At 44.1% G+C, this 22,073-nt stretch overlaps 5 non-coding genes across 5 annotated transcripts; 4 read left to right on the top strand and 1 right to left on the bottom strand.

The window, feature by feature from the left end:
• The first annotated feature begins 4,216 nt into the window (after positions 1 to 4,216).
• Positions 4,217 to 4,289, top strand: TRNAA-AGC (transfer RNA alanine (anticodon AGC)). Its single transcript has one exon. It is a non-coding gene; the product is annotated as a tRNA-Ala (tRNA).
• A 658-nt stretch (positions 4,290 to 4,947) lies between these two features.
• On the top strand, positions 4,948 to 5,020 carry TRNAA-UGC (transfer RNA alanine (anticodon UGC)). The gene has a single exon. It is a non-coding gene; the product is annotated as a tRNA-Ala (tRNA).
• A 110-nt stretch (positions 5,021 to 5,130) lies between these two features.
• On the top strand, positions 5,131 to 5,203 carry TRNAA-UGC (transfer RNA alanine (anticodon UGC)). Its single transcript has one exon. It is a non-coding gene; the product is annotated as a tRNA-Ala (tRNA).
• Positions 5,204 to 16,783: 11,580 nt separating this feature from the next.
• On the bottom strand, positions 16,784 to 16,855 carry TRNAE-CUC (transfer RNA glutamic acid (anticodon CUC)). Its single transcript has one exon. It is a non-coding gene; the product is annotated as a tRNA-Glu (tRNA).
• A 2,331-nt stretch (positions 16,856 to 19,186) lies between these two features.
• Positions 19,187 to 19,259, top strand: TRNAA-AGC (transfer RNA alanine (anticodon AGC)). The gene has a single exon. It is a non-coding gene; the product is annotated as a tRNA-Ala (tRNA).
• Positions 19,260 to 22,073: the final 2,814 nt, after the last annotated feature.

The raw sequence follows: 22,073 nt of genomic DNA, 5'->3' as shown, positions 1-22,073 counted from the left end.
CCCTCTCAGGATGTGAGTTCAGAGGCAGAGGAAGAGGAGCAAGTTGGCAGAGGAAAGTGTGTAGCCAAAGTGTTGGTCAGGATCGGGGTTTGGAGAGCACTAGCCTGCAGAGGAGTCTCAACTGAATCAATCGGACCAGGGACAGGCTGAGGGAGGTGGGCTTCAGCTGCTAGTTGGTCAGCAAGCTTCCAGTGAGGATAGAGAGCAGCTGCTGACATTAGCAATTTGGACTCCACCTCCTCCTGATCCAAAGACACATAGAGCAGAGAGGAGATGGGCACAATGCCAATCACCTAGGACAGGGGTCAGCAACCCGTGGCTCTGGAGCCACATGTGGCTCTTTCATCCCTCTGCTCTCCCTCCCTGCCTCTCAAAATATGCATCACAATTGCCAATGTGCAACACCTGCCAGCACACGATTTATTGAGCTTTTTGACCCCGGGTAGGATAACCATGGATCAATCCAAGAAAGGAAAAGTTTCAGAAGAAAATGGAATCTTTAATTCAACTACATATGCTAGCTTTATGGCTGCTCAGGAAATAGTTTGGCATGGGAATGGTTTCGTGGCTCCTGGTGTTTTCTTTTCTATGGGAAATCAGTCCAAATGGCTCTCTGAGTGTTTGCTGACTCCTGACCTAGGAGGAGGCAATCTAGCTGCTCAAGAAGGCCTGCAGCAACATTGCATACTTGCACCCAGTCCTGTGCCTTGTGTGCTGATGCTGTGTATCCTGACTCACTTGACTTGTGGACTGCTTTCCTGGACTTCATGTGTGCCCATTGGACTTGGTTACCCAGTGACTCTTGCCATGCTGAGCTCGAAATCTGGACCTTTGCAAGGGGATGCTTTCTGAGGACCTGTTTTTTTTGGGGGGGGGTTTGAACAAACACCTGTGGATCTCTTGCCATATATGTGTGTGTGTGTGTGTGTGTGTGTGTCGAGGCGGGGGTAGGGCAGCACAGTCCTTGTTGCAGGAGTTTCAGAGAACTGATTGGCACTGGGATTGGCACTTCCATGCAAGAGGTTAAATAGAAATAGTAGGAGTAGGAAGAGGCAGTCTCTTGTTGGCCAATATGTTAGCCTTGCCAGTTTTCCAAACTATAATTTCTATTACGTCTCATCATTTCCAACTCCTCTATCATCTATTGCCAGACAAACCAATCCAAGGTCAACAAACTTGCTTGCCACTGTCAAGATTCTAAGGAACAAATGACTAATGGGCAGAACTGGCATCGCAACGATATGGCATGCGGTCTTGGAGGTCTGAGATCACTGCTGATATCTTTGCTCCTGGACGGTCCAAACAGATCTAAACTGTCCCTTCTTTTCTTTTTCTCTCTTACATTTATGTATGTGTTGTTGGTCTGTTTTAATTATAAAATCAATAAAATATATTTTTTTAAAAAAGAAAACAATATAACAATGATAGTTAACTGAAGCACTTAAGAAGTGAAACAATGGAAAGGCACCAGGCCCAGATGGACTTCCGGCAGAATTTTATAAAACAGTACAAGAATTGTTGAACTTTCCATTGCTAGAAGTTATGAATGAAGTTATGTTAAAGAAGAAGATACCCAAATCATGGTCAGAAGCTTATATTACACTTGTCTCAAAAGAGAAGGCTGATCCAGTACAAATCAAGAACTATAGACCTATTTCCTTACTAAACACAGATTATAAAATTTTTGCTTCAATATTGGCAGAAAGACTTAAAAAATACTTAAACAATTTTATCCACCCTGATCAAAATGGATTTCTGCCAAAGAGACAAATTAAAGACAATATGAGAGTAGTCTTGGACACTTTGGAATACTACGAGGCACACCCTGAAAAGCAAATGGCTTTGATATTTTTAGATGCACAGAAGGCATTTGATAATGTGAATTGGTGATTCATGTTATTACAGCTGGAACAAATGGGCCTTGGTAAAAAATTTATTCAAGCAATAGAAGCTATATATCATAACCAAACAGCAAAGGTAATGATAGAGGGAGAACTGACAGAATCTATTGCTATAAGAAAAGGAACAAGACAAGGGTGCCCACTATCACCTTTGTTGTTTGTGTTAACCTTGGAAGTGTTAAACAGAAATATTACAGAAGAAAAGGATATAAAAGGGATGAAAATTAAAAAGGAAGAATTCAAGTTGCAAGCATTCTCAGATGACCTGGTCTTCCTTTTAGAAGACCCACTAGAAACAGCATCAAAATTGATAGAAAAGATAGAGGTATATGGCAAGGTGGCTGATTTGAAAATAAATAAAGATAAAACAAAGATCTTGACAAAGAATATGCTATCAAGACAAAAGGAAGAACTGGCAGATGTACTGAAAATTCAGGTCACGAATAAGATCAAGTACTTGGGGATATATTTGACAGCAAGATGTAGTACACTAAAAGAGAATAATTATATAAGCAGCAGATAGCGTTAGATTTGGCAAAATGAGAAAATTTACAACTGTCATTAATAGGGAGAATATCAACAATCAAGATGAATATACTACCCAGAATTTTATATTTGTTCCAAACAATTCCAGTTAGGCTTGGAAAAGATTATTCTGAAGATTTAAATAAAATTGTGTTGAAATATGTATGGCAAGGTAAGAAAGTGAGAATAAAGTTAAAACTTTTGCAAGATGCCAGAATAAGAGGAGGATTTGGTTTGCCTAATTGGGAGTTGTATTATGAAGCTACAAATTTGATGTGGGTTAAGGAATGGATAACATTAAGAAATACTAGATTGTTGCATTAGAAGGACATGATCTGTTGTTGGGGTGGCATGCTTTTCTATGGTATAAAGGAACTAAAACACAGGGGTATTTTAGAAGACATTATATACGGGAGTCTCTGTGGTTAAATTGGGAGAAGACTAAAAGGCAATGTTATTTGAAAATTCCAGTCTGTCTATCGACTATTGAAGCATTTTCTTATCCTATAATATACAAGAAGGAACAAACAGTTAGATATGGGGAAATATTGAATGAAAAGGGTGAACTTAAATCCATGCAAAAATTAGAAGAACAAGGTATAAAGATGAATTGGTTTTCATATGTGCAAATACATTCAAGGTATGACAAAGATTCTAAAACAGAAGGTTTCTATGATAAACTGACTGATTTAGATAAGATTTTGACAGGTACTGATGAAAAGGTGATTAAAAAATTGTATGGATATTTATTAGAAATTAAACTAGAAGAACAAGTTAAAGAAACTATGATTGCTTGGGGGAAGAATTTTGGATATGGGATTGATCTAGAGAAATGGCAAAAATTGTGGTCTCAAAATTATAAGATGATAATGTTAACAGCATATAAAGAAAAGTTGTATAAGATGTTTTACAGATGACATTTTCCCCTGAAAAGAATAGCAAGAATGTTCAAGAACAAATACGAAAAATGGAAATGTCATCAGATACCAGGCTCACATTACAATATGTGGTGGACTTGTGCGGATGCCAAAAAATATTGGACTAAAATCCACATGTGGTTGGAAAAAATGACAAAAAGCATATAGATTTGAAACCAGAGATATTTTTATTGTCTATGTTTGTCTTAAAAACCAATAAAAATTTATTTAAAAAAAAGATTCTAAGGAACAAATGCATACTGTGCTGTGTTGTGTTGTGCTGTGTGAGTTACACTGAGAGAAATACCAGTTTGGTCAATGATCAACGAGTTGCATGGCTGAAAACAACAAAAGTTATATAGTATTTAAAATATTGGAAAGAAATATCAATGGGACATAATCAATTGGTGAAGTGCCTCATTTAAAAAAATAAAATAATAGTTCTTCTATCACCATGCACTGTGGAGGTCTTGGCTCATTTCAGCTAAGTTTCACCTGGGTCCTGAGGAAGATATTTCCTTTCCATAGCTGAACAAGATTCTGACCATATTTGATAGGTTTCTGGAGAAGCTCTTTTGCTTTGTATGTTACCTTGGAAATGTGTCATCTAACCCTTTCTTGACCACGGTTTAATGATTAACCCTTAGTGATCTCCACAACCCACTTTGCCAGAGCCACCAAAGCTGGAGGGGTGCCTCTTAGTGGTAATCCAGGCATCCCTCTGACACTCCAGATGTCAAGGGGCTTCCTTTGATGTAGGTAGGTTGGCTTGCCCTCTCAGCATGGAACACCAACTTTGTCCTGTCAGTTTCTTCGTGTTATCTTGGCTTCTTTCTTTCTTGGGGAATTGCGCAAGAATACTATCAGACAGCTGGGGAATTAGCTCAGATGGTAGAGCGCTTGCTTAGCATGCAAGAGGTAGCAGGATCGATGCCTGCATTCTCCAGTCAATCTCTTTTCACTTTTGGCTTCCATACAGAAAATCCTCTTCCAGGCAAATTGTGCATATTATCCTAAATGTCTACACTGTTGCAAAGAAGTCCAGATCGGTAGCTGGGCATTCGTGGCCATACCAAACTTTTGCTTTGCTTGCAGGAGATGGTGGAATCGATTCCCATCTTCTCTAAATACAATTTTGCTTGATTTTACCATCCCTAAAGAAGATCCACCCCAGCCCACTCACTATGATTCTGCATAACAGCTGCTAGGCGACTCTTTCTTGAAAAATGATGGCGCGGCACGCTGGGATCTGGGGCAATCAGCTGAAATGACAGAGCACATGCAAGAGGTCATGGGATCAGGACCTGCATTGCCCGGGACAAACATATGCCTCACTTTGCCAGTTTCTTGGCCCACTTTTATAAATTTAGTTTCTGCATCTTGTCCTGAAGTCTTGCAGTTTGTTGCCTTAAATCTACTTGGAGCTGGGGACTTAGCTCAGATAGCACTTGCTTTGCATGCAAGAGGTGGTGGGATCCATGCCCACATGCTCCAGTCACATGTTTACTTACTTTTATTACATTGTTAGATCATTTTCAGCTCCTCAGTTGGTGTCTCTTGCCCTGAATTCTTGTAAAATGGTGAATGAAGGTTGCTAGGCAGTTGGGGAATTAGCTCAGATGGTAGAGCGCTTGCTTTGCATGCAAGAGGTGGTGGGATCGATGCCCACATTCTCCAGTCACATGTTTACTTACTTTTACTATATTGTTAGATCATTTTCAGCTCCTTAGTTGGTGTCTCCTGCCCTGAATTCTTGTAAAATGGTGAATCAAGGTTGCTAGGCAGTTGGGGAATTAGCTCAGATGGTAGAGCGCTTGCTTTGCATGCAAGAGGTGGTGGGATCGATGCCCACATTCTCCAGTCACAGGTTTACTTACTTTTACTACATTGTTAGATCATTTTCAGCAAGATTCTGATCATATTTGATAGGTTTCTGGAGAAGCTCTTTTGCTTTGTATGTTACCTTGGAAATGTGTCATCTAACCCTTTCTTGACCACGGTTTAATGATTAACCCTTAGTGACTGGATCTCCACATCCCACTTTGCCAGAGCCACCAAAGGTGGAGGGGTGCCTCTTAGTGGTAATCCAGACATCCCTCTTGTCGTATCTCTCATACGCACAAAGGACGCGAGGCAGTGACTTGGTTCAGTTCTTTATTCGGGTAAAACACAAGTGGGGAAAGTGGGGAAGAAGCGCGGCTTAAAAAGACCTTCTGCTGAGTGCTGCGGCCAATCGGGTCGTTTTGAATCGCCCGCGATCGGCTCAGCCAATCGCGGGCGATCCCGAGCGACCAATCAGTGCCGTGCACTCAGCCAATCCGTGGCAGTGCGTTTTAGCCAATCCGGGTTGCCGGATTTCGAGTATGTAGATTTCTATACAGAACACCCCTCCCCTCTTGGTTTGGTCCTCGTGACGTAGTCCCGTAAGTAGGCGGGCTCCGTATTTTCCTACTTGACTTGCGTTGGTCAGTTGTCATCTGGTTGTTGGCCGGTTCGGTGGGACTCCTGTCGCTCTCCGCCTCGTTGATGGAACCGCCTGGAAGGGTGAGTCAGGCCTCTCGCCGCGGCTCCCTCCTGGTCTTCCCGGGTCGGTCGAGCTGCTGGCGTCGCTGCTCCCGCTCGGCTTTTCCGGGCTGGTTGAGCTGGCTTGGCTGCTCCCGCTCGGGCTTCCGGGTCGGTTGAGCTGGCTCGGCTGCTCCTTCCAGGCGAGGCTTCGAGTGGGTCGCTCTCCGGTTCTTCAGGTGGTGAGTACTGCTGGTTCCTTTTCGGTGGGTTTGTTCTTTGGGGTCTTCCCTCCCCTCTTGGTTGGTGTCCTGCCAGTTCCCTTCTGTACCTGGTGTCTGCGTGTCGGTTGTGTTTCCCGCGGTGGTTCTTGATCTCAGTTGGTCGATGTGGCGCTTCCACGCTCGTCCGTCAGCTGTTTGGAGGCGGTACGAGTGGCCCTGTTGCTTGGGTGATCGTTGCCGGTACCCAGAGGGGTCTCCGGTGAGGTTTTTTGCGTAGACCTTGTCTCCCGGTGAGAATGTTCTGTGTTTGCTGGTAGAATCAGGGGTCTTTCCGGGTTGTATGTGGGGTGCAGGCGGTCGAGCGGGGATCGCAGTTTTCTTCCCATTAATAGCTCCGCTGGGCTCTTGTTCGTTGTGGTACTCGGGGTTATGTGTTGAATTAGGAGCATTCGATTTATCTTGTCCTGTATGTCGCGGTTTCGATCTTTTGGATGGTCTTTTTGAGAATTGGACCATTTTCTCCGCCTACCGTTCGCCGCCGGGTGTGCCGGGCGCTGTTAATGCGTGTCGGATTCCTCGTTCTGCTAGGAATTTCTCGAACGGTGTGCGGTGAACTGGGGGCCGTTGTCCGATACGATGACATCTGGGAGGCCGTGGGTTGCGAAGAGTTTGCTGAGTTCTCTGATGACGGAGTCTGTGGTGGTCGTCTTCATGTTGCTTACCTCCAGCCAGTTTGAGTAAGCGTCTACGGTTATCAGGAAGGTGTGTCCTTTGGTTGGTCCCGCGAAATCTACGTGGATTCGGGACCATGGACCCCTGGGGGTTTCCCACTCTCGGCTCGGGGCGGCGGGGGGGTTTGGTCTTGATTCCTGGCACTGCTTGCAGGAGGCTACCCAGGCTTCGATCTCTTTGTCCATCCCTGGCCACCAGACGTGGCTTCTGGCCAGGGCTTTTGTCCTAACGATGCCGGGGTGCCCTTCGTGTAGCATGCTTAGGACTTTTTTTGTAATTTTTCCGGGATTACGACCCTGTCCCCCCACAATAAACAACCTTTTTGTGTTGACAGTTCTGTTTGTCGGCTCCGGTAAGCTTTGAACTCGCTGTCTTCCTCTTTTTCCGGCCAGCCTTTCCCCACCCATCTCAGGACCTGCGCCAGACGTCTGTCTTTATTGGTTGCTAGGGCAATGTCTGACGCGGTCAGGGGTAGGTTGGGTAAGGTCTCGATGCTCAGGGTAGACGTGGTTGGTGCTGGGTCGTCGTCCAGGGTTGGCAACGGTGTGCGGCTGAGGGCGTCTGCGTGCGGAATTGTTTTGCCGGGCGGTGGATTAGCCGGTAATTGTAGGCGGCAAGAAATTGGACCACCTTGTCATCCTTGGGGAGAGGATGATTGGTGTGGCCCGGTCTCCTGCCAGTATTCCCAGCAGTGGTTTGTGGTCCGTGATTATGGTGAAGGTCCTGCCGTAAAGGTATTCGTGGAATTTCTTTACGGCCGCGACGATGGCTAAAGCCTCCTTATCCAATTGGCTGTAGTTTCGTTCGGGTTTTGAGAGGGTCCTCGAGAAAAAGCGATGGGCGCTTCTTTTCCGTCTGCGAGGGTGTGGCTGAGGATGGCTCCTACTCCGAAAGGGGATGCGTCGCACGTTACCGTGATGGGGAGTGTCTCGCTGTACTGGATGAGGACAGCGTCTGATGTGAGAAGGTCCTTGGTTCTGTTGAAGGCGTCCTCTTCTCGTCTCCCCACATCCAGGTGGCTGCCTTGTCGAGCAGCCTATGCAATGGCTCCCTTGGTCGCCTTTTGGGGCAGGAAAACATTGTAGAAATTTATTAACCCCAGGAACGCTTGTAATTCCGTTTTGTTTCGGGGCTTCGGGGCTTCTTTAATGGCTTTTATTTTGCCCTCGGTGGGGTGGATTCCATGCTGATCTAGTAAATACCCCAGGAACTCGACCCTTGTTGTGTGCAGTTGGCACTTCTCTCTCTTAACCTTGAGCCCGCGTTTTGGAATCTCCTCAGTACTTCCCGTAGGCGGCCCTCTAATTGTTTCCGATCAGCCCCGGCTACCAATACATCGTCAAAGTACGGCACCACCCCTTTTATGCCCGGAGGAGTCTTTCCATCAGGCTTTGAAATACCCCGGGGCTACGCTGACTCCGAATTGCAGTCTCTTGCAGCGGAAGGCCCCCGGTGTGTGACTATTGTCTGCGCTTGGCGGTTTCCTCGTCTACCGGCAGTTGCTGATAGGCTTGTGCCAGGTCGAGTTTGGCGAAGACCCTGCCTCCTCCCAGTGAGTGCAAGAGGTGTTGTACTACTGGGACGGGTAGGCGCTTTGTTGTGCGCGGTTTAGGGTGGCCTTGTAGTCCCCACAGATTCTCACCGACCCGTCTGGCTTTATCGGGTGACTATGGGGTCTCCCATCGGGCATGATCTGTGGCCTCGAGGACTCCCTGTTCGATGAGCTTGTTTAATTGCTCATCGATTTTGGGTCGGAGGCGAAAGGTACTCGCCTGGGTTTGAGGCGGATGGGTGCAATGGTGGGGTCTAGGCTGAACGATATTGGGGGGCCCCGGTACTTGCCTAGGTTCCCGTCGAAGACCTCCTGGAAGTCGCGCACGAGCTGTTCCTCCCAGTCTGCTCCGGCGATGTGGTTGGTGCCGGTCACTTCTAGTCCCAGCGGCGCAAACCATTGTAGTCCCAATAGGCTGGGGCGGTCTCGTTCGACGACTGTTAGCGGAAGTATTTCGGTGCGCCCTTTAAAGGTGACCTTGAAGTGCCCGGTCCCTACCACGGGGATGCGATTCCCCTGGTAATCTTTGAGGACGAGTGTTTGGCTCTCCAGCTCGTGCCGCTTCATGGAAGGTACTAGTCGTTTAATTTCCCGCCATGCGACCATGGACAGGTACGACCCGGAGTCGACTTCCATTTTGCAGGGGCGGTCCTCGATCTCGACCTCCACGTGGACCTTCCGGCTGTCCCAGTTGGAGGAATGGCCGACGATGACCGTTTGGTGGGTTTCCTCACGCTGGCGGCCTTCGTGTAAACGGCGGTTCCTCGCTTCCCGGCTCCAGCGGCTCTCGCTGTCCCGATCGGGTTTCTTGGTGGAGTGTTGTTGCGCCTGGTGGTGTCGCGTCTTCGGGGGGTTGTGTCTCGGTGGCGGGGGCTGTGGTTCCTCTTTAGGCGGCAGACCTTTGCGATGTGTCCCCGTTTGTCGCAATGGCGGCAGATCGCGTCTAAAAAGCGGCATTCTGACCTTGGATGCTCACCCCGCAGCCGGCACACTGGAACTTTGATCTTCGGTTCCGTGGGTCGCGCCGGTCGCGCCCCGTCTGCATGCGATGGACATCTTCCTCGTCGTCTTCCGAGCCTGAGGAGGACTCGAGGTCGCCGTGGTGCGTGGATGTGGCTGTTCGGTAGTTGTCGTCGGTTGCGGCTGCGGTGGTCCGTTCTGCGGTGCCGGTTTGCTTCAGTTGGGCTGCGGATCTCCGGGTCGCTTCTGCCGCCGTGGCGTCTGCGAGGGCATCAGCGAGGGAGATGTCGCCTTTTGCCATGATCCGGCTTTGCAGGACGGGATCCCGGAGGCCGAGGACGACGCGGTCCCTCAGGGCTTCGTCTAGATCGGTAAACCCGCATAGCCCTCCGAGGTCCCTGAGCTCTGCCACAAACTTGCTGACGCTCTCACCTTGCTTCTGGTCGCGGCGGTAGAATTCGTGCCGACGAATGAGGGTGGGCACAGCGGGTGCGTAGTGGCTCCTCAGCAGGGGTTCGAGGTCGTCCCAGTCCATGACCTTCACATCGAGCGGCTTGGCAAGGGCTTTTGCCATTTTGAAAACCGCGGGGCCGCAGTGCGTGAGAAAAACGGCCCGTTTCCTCTGTCCGTTCGCGTCCTTGAGATTGTTGCTCTCCAAGAACATGAGGAATCGGTCGATGTAAGATTCCCATTCTTCAGTAGCGGCGTTGAAAGGAGCGGGTGGCACGTTGCCGCTGGCCATGTTGCCGGTTGCGGTTCCGTGGGCCACGTGCGGTGTGGGATTTGCTAGTATCCCACCTTCGTCGCCAGTGTCGTATCTCTCATACGCACAAAGGACGCGAGGCAGTGACTTGGTTCAGCTCTTTATTCGGGTAAAACACAAGTGGGGAAAGTGGGGAAGAAGCGCGGCTTAAAAAGACCTTCTGCTGAGTGCTGCGGCCAATCGGGTCGTTTTGAATCGCCCGCGATCGGCTCAGCCAATCGCGGGCGATCCCGAGCGACCAATCAGTGCCGTGCACTCAGCCAATCCGGTGGCAGTGCGTTTTAGCCAATCCGGGTTGCCGGATTTCGAGTATGTAGATTTCTATACAGAACACCTCTGACGCTCCAGATGTCAAGGGGCTTCCTTTGATGTAGGTAGGTTGGCTTGCACTCTCAGCATGGAACACCAACTTTGTCCTGTCAGCTTCTTCGTGTTATCTTGGCTTCTTTCTTTCTTGGGGAATTGCGCAAGAATACTATCAGACAGACAGCTGGGGAATTAGCTCAAATGGTAGAGCGCTTGCTTAGCATGCAAGAGGTAGCAGGATCGATGCTTGCATTCTCCAGACATTCTCTTTTATTTTGCTGCATCCCTAGGGAGTCCTTTCTCCAATTTCTGCCTCTCTTCCAAGGATTTTTCTGTGATGGTCCTTAGCTCAGCCTCATGCAGCAAAGGTCAGCCTGAAGAGCTGATGGATCTTTCTTCTGTAAGCTCTGATTTACGGAATAGCATCCTCTGGAGACCAACATTGTCCAAACACTGTTTGCTGTTTGCTTTCTGAACATGGTTCAAAGACAAAATCACCTTAAGATGACCAGAGATGCTATTTGACCGGTTCGCACCTATTCGGGCGAACCGGTAGCAGTTATTTGGCATGGGTCGCCGAACTGGTGGCAATCCCTGGCTGGCCATGCCCCCAACCTGGTCGCTGCGTAGCTCACTTGCGATCGCTCTCCTAGCTTTCCATTCCCCACATCCTCTTTCTCCCCAGGAAAAAGGAAATAAGGTATGGATGCTGCAAGTATCACTTTCCGTGTGAGTTAAAGTGTCTGGAGTGAGAAGGAGTGCGGTCTGACAGAGGGGGTGGGGGTGGGGTGAATCGAGCCTTGGAGCACTTTTGCAATATAAAAGAAATGCATTTTGGATGCAGGTCTTTGAAAAATGTCTCCAAGGATTCCCCATGGACGCTGCAAGTATCGCTTTCCCCTTGTGAGTTAAAGTGCTGGAGTGAGAAGGGTCTGACAGAGGGGGTGGGGGAATCCACTCAAGCCTTGGAGAAATTTAAAGGAGCTGCTTCCAAAATGCTTGTCTGTTAAGTGCTCTGTGTGTGTGTGTGTGTGTGTGAGAGAGAGAGAGAGAGAGAGAGAGAGAGGAGACTGAGAGAGAGAGAGAGAGAGAGAGAGAGAGAAAGAAAGAAAGAAAGAAAGAAAGAAAGAAAGAAAGAAAGAAAGAAAGAAAGAAAGAAAGAAAGAAAGAGGAAGGTAGAGAGAGAAAGAAAAAAAAATAGGAAGAGAGAGAGAGATAAAATTGTGCTATTATTTTTAATTGTTCCACTATTTATCATGTGTTAAAATTTTACACAGTCCCTACACCTAGAGTGATTTTTCTGCCTTTCTTTTGCCCAGGGCTACCGCATATTTTTCAGGGTTTACATGCATTCAGTGTCAATATTCCAGAGCATAAAATACACATGTGTTTAACAAGAGTTAAAAGGGACCTTGGAAGTCTTCTAGTACAACTCCCGGCTCAAGCAAGAAAACTGAGGATGCCAAACTCTGAGTAGAAATCCAGGGAAAGGTGTCAGAATAATACTTAGAAGGGACCTTGGGGTGAACCCTATACCATTTCAGAGAAATGGCGGTCCAGGGATTGAGCACCCAGAACTTCTGGAGACAGGCAGTTCCACTGGTTATTTGTTTTCAATCACAGGAAGTTTCTCCTTTGTTTTAGGTTGTTTCTCTCTCTTCAGTTTCCCTCCATTGCTTCTTGTTTACATTCTGCTTCTTTGGAAAATACATACCCCACCTCCTTTCTTTGTGGCAGCCCCTTAAAAGCCTGTTGCCTTTCACACTCTTGAGTAAAGCACGTGAGCCATTTCCTCCTTTCAGTGGTCCATGAAAGTACATCTATAGTATGCAGATAATAAAGTCAAAAAAGGTGAACAACATTTTACAGAACTATAGATAAGTAGAGGCTGGGTGACAAGGAATGGCTGGGAGGGGAGGGGCCAGGTGAGGCACCCCTTGATGTGAGTGACATTGAGTTGGCCACACCCACCCAGTCACATGCCCACCAAGCATGCCCACCCAGTCACATGACCACCAAGCCACACCCACCCAGTCACAAGCCATGCCCACAAGCCACGCCCACCAAATAAGCCATGCCCACAGAAATGGTAGCAAAACATTTTTAATTCCACCACCTGATGAATTGATCATTCCAAAAATTATGACCTTTGCTGAAATGGACAAAATGTATAAGACAGATGTCACAGAACTGTTAACGTTATGATTAATGTTTTGTTTTGTTTTTAAAAGAAGTAAAAGATTAATAAAGTTTGTTTTTAAAAAAGATGAATGTTCATTTGTTCTACAGAAAGGCTGGTTTTGTGGTTGTATTGTGAACAGAACAGACTCAGCAGTCTCAGGGGAGACATGTTAGCAGTCTTCCAATATTTGAGAGGCTGCCACAGAGAGGAAGGGGTCAAGCTACGGTATTTTCTAAAGCACCCGAAGGCCAGACAAGGAATAATGGATGGAAACTGAACAAGGAGAAATTTAACCTGGAAATAAGGAGAAACTTTCTGACAGTGAGAACAATCAACCAATGGAATAGCTTTGCCTTCAGAAGTTATGGAAGCTTTCAAGAGGAGACTGGACCGCATATCTGTAAGAAATGGTGTAGGGCAGTGATGGCTAACGTTTTTATCATTGTGGTGCCAAAAGTGCGCACATGCGCGCGTGACAGTGCATGTATGTTCCTGCACCCATAATGCAATGCATGCGTAAACCCCTCCCACTCACCCTTCTCCTGCACATGCGCACGTGATTCCTCGCTCCCTCCGTGCACATACGCGTGACCCTCCATGCTTCCCCACTCTCCGTGCATGCACAGGCATCTCCTGCATGCGCCCCGCCTCGCATGTGTGGCAGAGACCCAAAAATCAGCTGGCTGACGGGATACGCATGTACATATGTGGTGGAGCTGAGCTGGGGCAATGGCTCGCATGCCCGCAGAGAGGGCTCTGTGTGCCACCTATGGCATGTGTGCCATAGGTTCACCATCACGGGTGTAGGGCCTCCTGCTTGGGCAGAGGGTTGGATTAGATGACCCACAAGGTCCCTTCCAAGTCTGTTAATCTGTAATGATCTGTAATGGTGGTAAGACCTGGCTCTAAAGCTGGAAATGGTGGAAAGGAAGAGAAGAAGAGGATGGCCAGCAGCAAGCAGATGGACTCCTTTACAGTGGTGATGGAGGAAGCCTTGGAAGAACTGAAAGACCAAGTAAGGGGCAAAAGATCATGGAGAACATCTACCTATGTGGTTACTGAGAGTCAATACAGACCTGATGGCTCTTAGTCAATCAACAATATTCAGAAAGCCTCTTTGGAAATATTTTGGGTGGGTAGATTCTCTCTGGAGTAGGTTATCCCAAATTAACCCAGCCCCAATACAAATAGGCTTTAATTGAACTATGGATCAAGATCTCAAGGACAGCACCAAGTTCCTTTTGAAACTTGGTCATTTCCATCAAGCTCCTGGAATTAACTTTTCAAATAGGTTTTTCATTTCTGTGCCAGGGAATTGCTACCAAAGAGCTCCATATTAATAGGGAGTGATGTGTCCAGGGTAAATTGCTGAGGGTAATATCCCTCAGCTCCAGATCGTATTTATTTATTTAATTTATTTATTTATTTATATTGTGGCCTATTCGTATATGGCAACTCAAGGTGCCTTACAGATTATAAAACCACATTTAAAACAATAAAACCAAATAAATCAAATAAATCAATATAGGTAAAGGTAAAGGTTCCCCTCGCACATATATACTAATAGTTTCTGGCTCAATGGGCAGTGCTCATCTCCTTTACAAAGCCAAAGAGCCAGCGCTGTCTGACGACGTCGCCGTGGTCATGTGTCTGGCATGACTGAATGCCGAAGGTGCATGGAACGCTCTTACCTTTCCAGCAGAGATGGTATACAGCAGGTTCTGATAATTTCTGGAGAACTGGTAGTGGAAACTTTGAGTGGTTCGGAGAACTGGAAAATCCCACTTCTGACTGGCCCCACCCCAATCTATTCTCTGCCTCCCGAGTCCCAGCTGATCGGCTGGGTCTTTTTTGGTTGTCCTGCACAGAACGGCGTTGGGGAGGGAATGGGGATTTTGCAGTAACCTTCCCCTGCCATGTCCACGAAGCCACACCCACCAACCCATGCCCGCAGAACCAGTAGTAAATTTCTTTTGAATCCCACCACTGCTTCCCACCAAAGTGGTGCCTATTTTTCCACTTGCATTTTTTTACATGCTTTCGAACTTCTAGGTTGGCAGAAGCTGGGACAAGTAACAGGCGTTCACTCACCCCTTGCCCCAGTGACTGCAGATCACACCAGTCATTTAATGGGCTCCATCCCACTCTGGGTTCCCCAGGCCTGCTGGCAGAACCATTATGTATAACCTTTGGAGTTACAATGAAAAATTTAGCTCAGAAACTAAAACATTTGGACCTCATGTTTTTCACTCCATATCTGCTTAAAGAGGCGTGAGGGAGATATTATTTGACAGGCTACAAGAAGAATGACAAGAATAGCAAGAATGTTCAAGAACAAATCCGAAAAATGGAAATGTCATCAGATACCAGGCTCATATTACCATATGTAGTGGACTTGTGCGGATGCTAAAAAATACTGGACTAAAATCCACACGTGGTTGGAAAAAATGACAAAAAAGCATATACACTGGAAACCAGAGATATTTTTATTGGGAATTTTACCTGAAAAATTAGTAAAGAATTGAAATACCTGATTGTAAATGTATTAACAGCAGCTAGGATTGTATTTGCCAAAAACTGGAAAAATGGGAAAATACCATTACAGGAGGAAATCATTAAGAAAATATTGGAATGTGCTGAAATGTGTAGATTGACATTTGAAATCAGAGAACAAGATGATAAACAATTTTATAAAATTTGGGATCTATTCTATCAATGGTTAGACAATAAAACATGGTAATGAAATGTGTAGATTCTTAGAAAATAATAAATATATAAAAATGTATTCTTTTCTTATTATATCTACAAAATGATTGTAGGATAGATTTGAGATGATAATATGAACTGTCATAAAACAAATTAAGTAAAATATGGATTATTTCGTAAAACATGAATGAATAAAAGTATAGTCAAATGATTGATTAACAATGATATTAATGTACTTAATATTTGATTGAAAATATGAGAATATATACAATGTAATTGTAATTGAAGACTACGAAATGGAAGCACAAAACAATATGTAAACCAACCGACACACTGTATGTATATATATATGGAAGATGGCTTGATGTTTTTATGTTTTGTCTGTCTATGTTTGTCTTAAAAACCAATAAAAATTTATTAAAAAAAAAAAGATTCTAAGGAACAAATGCATACTGTGCTGTGTTGTGTTGTGCTGTGTGAGTTATATTGAGAGAAATACCAGTTTGGTCAATGATCAACAAGTTGCATGGCTGAAAACAACAAAAGTTATATAGTATTTAATCCCCTTTCTCCCTTGCTATTTGTATTGACTCTGGAAGTGTTGAATAGAAATATTAGAGAAGATAAAACTATAAAAGGAATGAAAATCAAAAAGGAAGAATTTAAATTACAAGCCTTTGCAGATGACTTAGTTTTTATTTTGGAAGATCCTATAGAAACAGCTTCGAAGCTACTGGAAAAGATAGAGACATATGGTGAGGTGGCTGGTCTGAAAATAAATAAAGATAAAACAAAGATTTTGTCAAAGAACATGCTACTAAGACAAAGAGAAGAATTGGCAGATCTGTTGAAAATCCAAGTTACGAACAAGGTTAAGTATTTGGGGATATATTTGACACCAAGATGTAGTACATTAAAAGAGAGCAATTTTTTATTTTATTTTTATTTATTTTTATTTGTCAATTGTTTACAAGATAATAAGTATAAGTGTATACATAATTATGAATACATGATATGGGTACATATAAGAAAAATAAAAGAAAAATAAAAGAAACAATAGGACAGGGACGGTAGGCACGTTGGTGCGCTTATGCACGCCCCCTACAGACCTCTTAGGAAAGGGGTGAGGTCAATAGTAGACAGTCTAAGGTTAAAGTTTTTGGGGTTTGGGGAAGAAACTACAGAGTCGGGTAGAGTATTCCAGATATTGACCACTCTGTTGCTGAAGTCGTATTTCCTGCAATCAAGCTTGGTGCGGTTAACCTTGAGTTTGTATCTGTTGTGTGCTCTTGTGTTGTTATGGTTGAAGCTGAAGTATTCATTGACAGGTAGGACATTGCAATGTATGATTTTATATACCATGCTTAAATCAGATCGAAGACGGCATAATTCAAGGTTTTCTAGTTCTAGAATTTCAAGTCTGGTGGCATAAGGTATTCTACAACGAGTAGAGGAGTGGAGAACTCTTCTTGTGAAATATTTCTGGAATAAGAGGCTTCTCGTAAGCAAAACATTCCCTGACTGGGAATCGAACCCAGGCCGCGGCAGTGAGAGCGCCGAATCCTAACCACTAGACCACCAGGGAACTTGCATTATATTAAACTTAAACAACAGATAGCCCTAGATCTGAAGAAATGGGAAAACTTACAACTGTCATTAATAGGGAGGATCTCAACAATCAAGATGAATATTTTACCCAGAATCTTATTTTTGTTTCAAACAATACCAATTAGGCTTGGAAAAGACTATTTGAGGACCTAAATAAAATTGTGTTGAAGTATATATGGCAAGGTAAGAAAGCGAGGATAAAGCTAAAGCTTTTGCAAGATGCTAGAACTAGAGGAGGGTTTGGCCTGCCTAATTGGGAGTTGTACTACCAAGCTGCAAATTTGATGTGGGTTAAGGAATGGATAACATTAAGAAAGACTAGATTGTTGACACTAGAAGGTCATGATTTGTTGTTGGGTTGGCATGCTTTTCTATGGTACAAGGGAACCAAAACACAGGGCTATTTTAGAAGACATTATATACGGGAGTCTTTGTGGCTAAATTGGGAGAAGATAAAAAAACAATGTTATTTGAAAATTCCAGTTTGGTTATCGACGATAGAAGCATTTTCTTATCCTATAATTTATAAGAAGGAACAAACAATTAGATATGGGGAATTACTAGATGAAAAGGGTGAACTTAAATCAATACAAAATTTAGAGGAACAAGGTATAAAGGTGAATTGGTTCTCATATGTGCAAATACACTCAAGGTATGATGAAGATTCCAAAACAGAGGGATTTTATGATAAACATACTGATTTAGATAAGATTTTGTCAGGTACCGATGAAAAGGTGATTAAAAAACTATATGGTTACTTATTGGGAATTAAGCTAGAGGAACAACAAGTTAAAGAAACTATGATTGCTTGGGGGAGGAATTTTGGATATGGGATTGATTTAGAGAAATGGCAGAAATTATGGTCGCAAAATTATAAAATGACAATGTCTACAGCTTATAAAGAAAATTTGCATAAGATGTTTTATAGGTGGCATTTTCCCCCGACAAGGATAGCAAGAATGTTTAAGAACAAATCAGAAAAATGTTGGAAATGTCATCAGACACCTGGTTCATATTACCATATGTGGTGGACTTGTGAGGACGCTAGAAAATACTGGACTAAAATCCGCATGCGGTTGGAAAAAATGACAAAGAAACATATAGATTTGAAACCGGAGCTTTTCTTATTGGGAATCCTACCAGATGTATACAGTAAAGATTTGAAATATTTGATTGTAAATGTATTAACTGTGGCTAGGATTGTATTTGCAAAAAATTAGAAAAATGAGAAAATTCCATTGCAGGAAAAAATTATTAAGAAAATATTGGAATGTGCTGAGATGAGTAGATTGACATTTGAAATTAGAGAGCAAGAAGATAAACAATTTTATACAATTTGGGACCTTTTCTATCAATGGTTGGAAGATGAAATACAAAAATAGAATATTTAGAATGTTAGGTAATAAGGAATATTATTGACTCTTTTTTTCTTTTTCTTTTTGCTATTTGACAGTACATTTATAGTGTTTTTTTTTTAGGATAGAATTGGTATGATTATATGATTTGTTATAGAATAAATTATTTAAATTATAGTTATCTCATAAGGCATGAATGAATAAAAGTATAGTCAAATGATTTTTTTTTAATAATGATATGAGGATATATAAGTTTGGATTGATAATAAGAGTTATTATGTAATATAATTGTAATTGAGACTACGAAATGAATGCACAAAACTGATGAACCAACCGACACACTGTTTGTATATAAGCATGGAAGAGAGATGATGCTTTTATGTTTTGTTTGTTTGTTAAAAAACCAATAAAATTGTTTTTTAAAAAAAGTTATATAGTATTTAAAATATTGGAAAGAAATATCAATGGGACATAATCAATTGGTGAAGTGACTCATTTAAAAAAATAAAATAATAGTTCTTCTATCACCATGCACTGTGGAGGTCTTGGCTCATTTCAGCTAAGTTTCACCTGGGTCCTGAGGAAGATATTTCCTTTTCATAGCTGAACAAGATTCTGACCATATTTGATAGGTTTCTGGAGAAGCTCTTCTGCTTTGTATGTTACCTTGGAAATGTGTCATCTAACCCTTTCTTGACCACGGTTTAATGATTAACCCCTAGTGACTGGATCTCCACATCCCACTTTGCCAGAGCCACCAAAGGTGGAGGGGTGCCTCTTAGTGGTAATCCAGGCATCCCTCTGACGCTCCAGATGTCAAGGGGCTTCCTTTGATGTAGGTAGGTTGGCTTGCACTCTCAGCATGGAACACCAACTTTGTCCTGTCAGTTTCTTTGTGTTATCTTGGCTTCTTTCTTTCTTGGGGAATTGCGCAAGAATACTATCAGACAGCTGGGGAATTAGCTCAGATGGTAGAGCGCTTGCTTAGCATGCAAGAGGTAGCAGGATCGATGCCTGCATTCTCCAGTCAATCTCTTTTCACTTTTGGCTTCCATACAGAAAATCCTCTTCCAGGCAAATTGTGCATATTATCCTAAATGTCTACACTGTTGCAGAGAAGTCCAGATCGGTAGCTGGGCATTCGTGGCCATACCAAACTTTTGCTTTGCTTGCAGGAGATGGTGGAATCGATTCCCATCTTCTCTAAACACAATTTTGCTTGATTTTACCATCCCTAAAGAAGATCCACCCCAGCCCACTCACTATGATTCTGCATAACAGCTGCTAGGCGACTCTTTCTTGAAAAATGATGGCGCGGCACGCTGGGATCTGGGGCAATCAGCTGAAATGACAGAGCACATGCAAGAGGTCATGGGATCAGGACCTGCATTTCCTGGGACAAACATATGCCTCACTTTGCCAGTTTCTTGGCCCACTTTTATAAATTTAGTTTCTGCATCTTGTCCTGAAGTCTTGCAGTTTGTTGCCTTAAATCTACTTGGAGCTGGGGACTTAGCTCAGATAGCACTTGCTTTGCATGCAAGAGGTGGTGGGATCCATGCCCACATGCTCCAGTCACATGTTTACTTACTTTTACTACATTGTTAGATCATTTTCAGCTCCTCAGTTGGTGTCTCTTGCCCTGAATTCTTGTAAAATGGTGAATGAAGGTTGCTAGGTAGTTGGAGAGTCACCACATTGTATTGTGTTGTGCTGTGCTGGGTGAGTTACATTGAGAAAAATACCAGTTTGGCCAATAACCGATGATCACCGAGTTGCATGGCTGAAAAAAATAAAACTTATATAATATTTAAAATATTAGAAAGAAATATCAATGGGATATAATCAATTGTTGAAGTGCCTCCATCTTTTCTTTTTTTAAAATAAAATAATAGTTCTTATATCACCATGCACTGTGAAGGACTTGGCTCCCTTCAGCTAAGTTTCACCTGGGTACTGAGGAAGATATTTCCTTTCCCTAGCTGGAAGCAGCATCTGAGCAGGATTCTGACCATATTTGATAGGTTTCTGGAGAAGCTCTTTTGCTTTGTATGTTACCTGGGAAATGTGTCATCTAACCCTTTCTTGACCACGGTTTAATGATTATCCCCTAGTGACTGGATCTCCACATCCCACTTTGCCAGAGCCACCAAAGGTGAAGGGGTGCCTCTTAGTGGTAATCCAGGCATCCCTCTGATGCTCCAGATGTCAAGGGGCTTCCTTTGATGTAGGTAGGTTGGCTTGCACTCTCAGCATGGAACACCAACTTTATCCTGTCAGTTTCTTCGTGTTATCTTGGCTTCTTTCTTTCTTGGGGAATTGCGCAAGAATACTATCAGACAGACAGCTGGGGAATTAGCTCAGATGGTAGAGCGCTTGCTTAGCATGCAAGAGGTAGCAGGATCGATGCTTGCATTCTCCAGACATTCTCTTTTATTTTGCTGCATCCCTAGGGAGTCCTTTCTCCAATTTCTGCCTCTCTTCCAAGGATTTTCCTGTGATGGTCCTTAGTTCAGCCTCATGCAGCAAAGTTCAGCCTGAAGAGCTGATGGATCTTTTTTCTGTAAGCTCTGATTTACGGAATAGCATCCTCTGGAGGCCAACATTGTCCAAACACTGTTTGCTGTTTGCTTTCTGAACATGATTCAAAGACAAAATCACCTTAAGATGACCAGAGGTGCTATTCGACCGGTTCGCACCTATTCAGGCGAACCGGTAGCAGTTATTTGGCATGGGTTGCCGAACTGGTGGCAATCCCTGGCTGGCCACGCCCCCAACCTGGTTGCTGGGTAGCTCACTTGCGATTGCTCTCCTAGCTTTCCGTTCCCCACATCCTATTTCTCCCCAGGAAAAAGGAAGAAAGGTATGGACGCTGCAAGTATCACTTTCCGTGTGAGTTAAAGTGTCTGGAGTGAGAAGGAGTGCGGTCTGACAGAGAGGGTGGGGGTGAGGGGTGAATCGAGCCTTGGAGCACTTTTGCAATGTAAAAGAAATGCATTTTGGATGCAGGTCTTTGAAAAATGTCTCCAAGGATTCCCCATGGACGCTGCAAGTATCGCTTTCCCCTTGTGAGTTAAAGTGCTGGAGTGAGAAGGGTCTGACAGAGGGGGTGGGGGAATCCACTCAAGCCTTGGAGAAATTTAAAGGAGCTGCTTCCAAAATGCTTGTCTGTTAAGTGCTCTGTGTGTGTGTGTGTGTGTGTGTGTGAGAGAGAGAGAGAGAGAGAGAGAGAGAGAGAGTTGAAGATAGAGAGAGAAAGAAAAAAAATAGGAAGAGAGAGAGAGGTAAAATTGTGCTATTATTTTTAATTGTTCCATTATTTATCATGTGTTAATATTTTACACTGTCCCTACACCTAGAGTGATTTTTCTGCCTTTCTTTTGCCCAGGGCTACCACATATTTTTCAGGGTTTACATGCATTCACTGTCAATAGTCCAGAGCATAAAATACACATGTGTTTAACAAGAGTTGAAAGGGACCTTGGAAGTCTTCTAGTACAACTCCCGGCTCAAGCAAGAAAACTGAGGATGCCAAACTCTGAGTAGAAATCTTGGGAAAGGTGTCAGAATAATACTTAGAAGGGACCTGGAGTGAACCCTATACCATTTCAGAGAAATGGCTGTCCAGTCTTTTCTTAAACCTTCCAGGGATTGAGCACCCAGAACTTCTGGAGACAGGCAGTTCCACTGGTTATTTGTTTTCAATCACAGGAAGTTTCTCCTTAGTTTTAGGTTGTTTCTCTCTCTTCAGTTTCCCTCCATTGCTTCTTGTTTACATTCTGCTTCTTTGGAAAATACATACCCCACCTCCTTTCTTTGTGGCAGCCCCTTAAAAGCCTG

This window comes from Pseudonaja textilis, chromosome 2 (genome assembly GCF_049901715.1).
Source record: "Pseudonaja textilis isolate UNSWEBS1 chromosome 2, rPseTex1.2, whole genome shotgun sequence".
Taxonomy (NCBI): Eukaryota; Metazoa; Chordata; class Lepidosauria; order Squamata; family Elapidae; genus Pseudonaja; species Pseudonaja textilis.
Note: the sequence above shows the minus strand (reverse complement) of the source record. Positions and strands in the feature narration are given on the sequence as shown.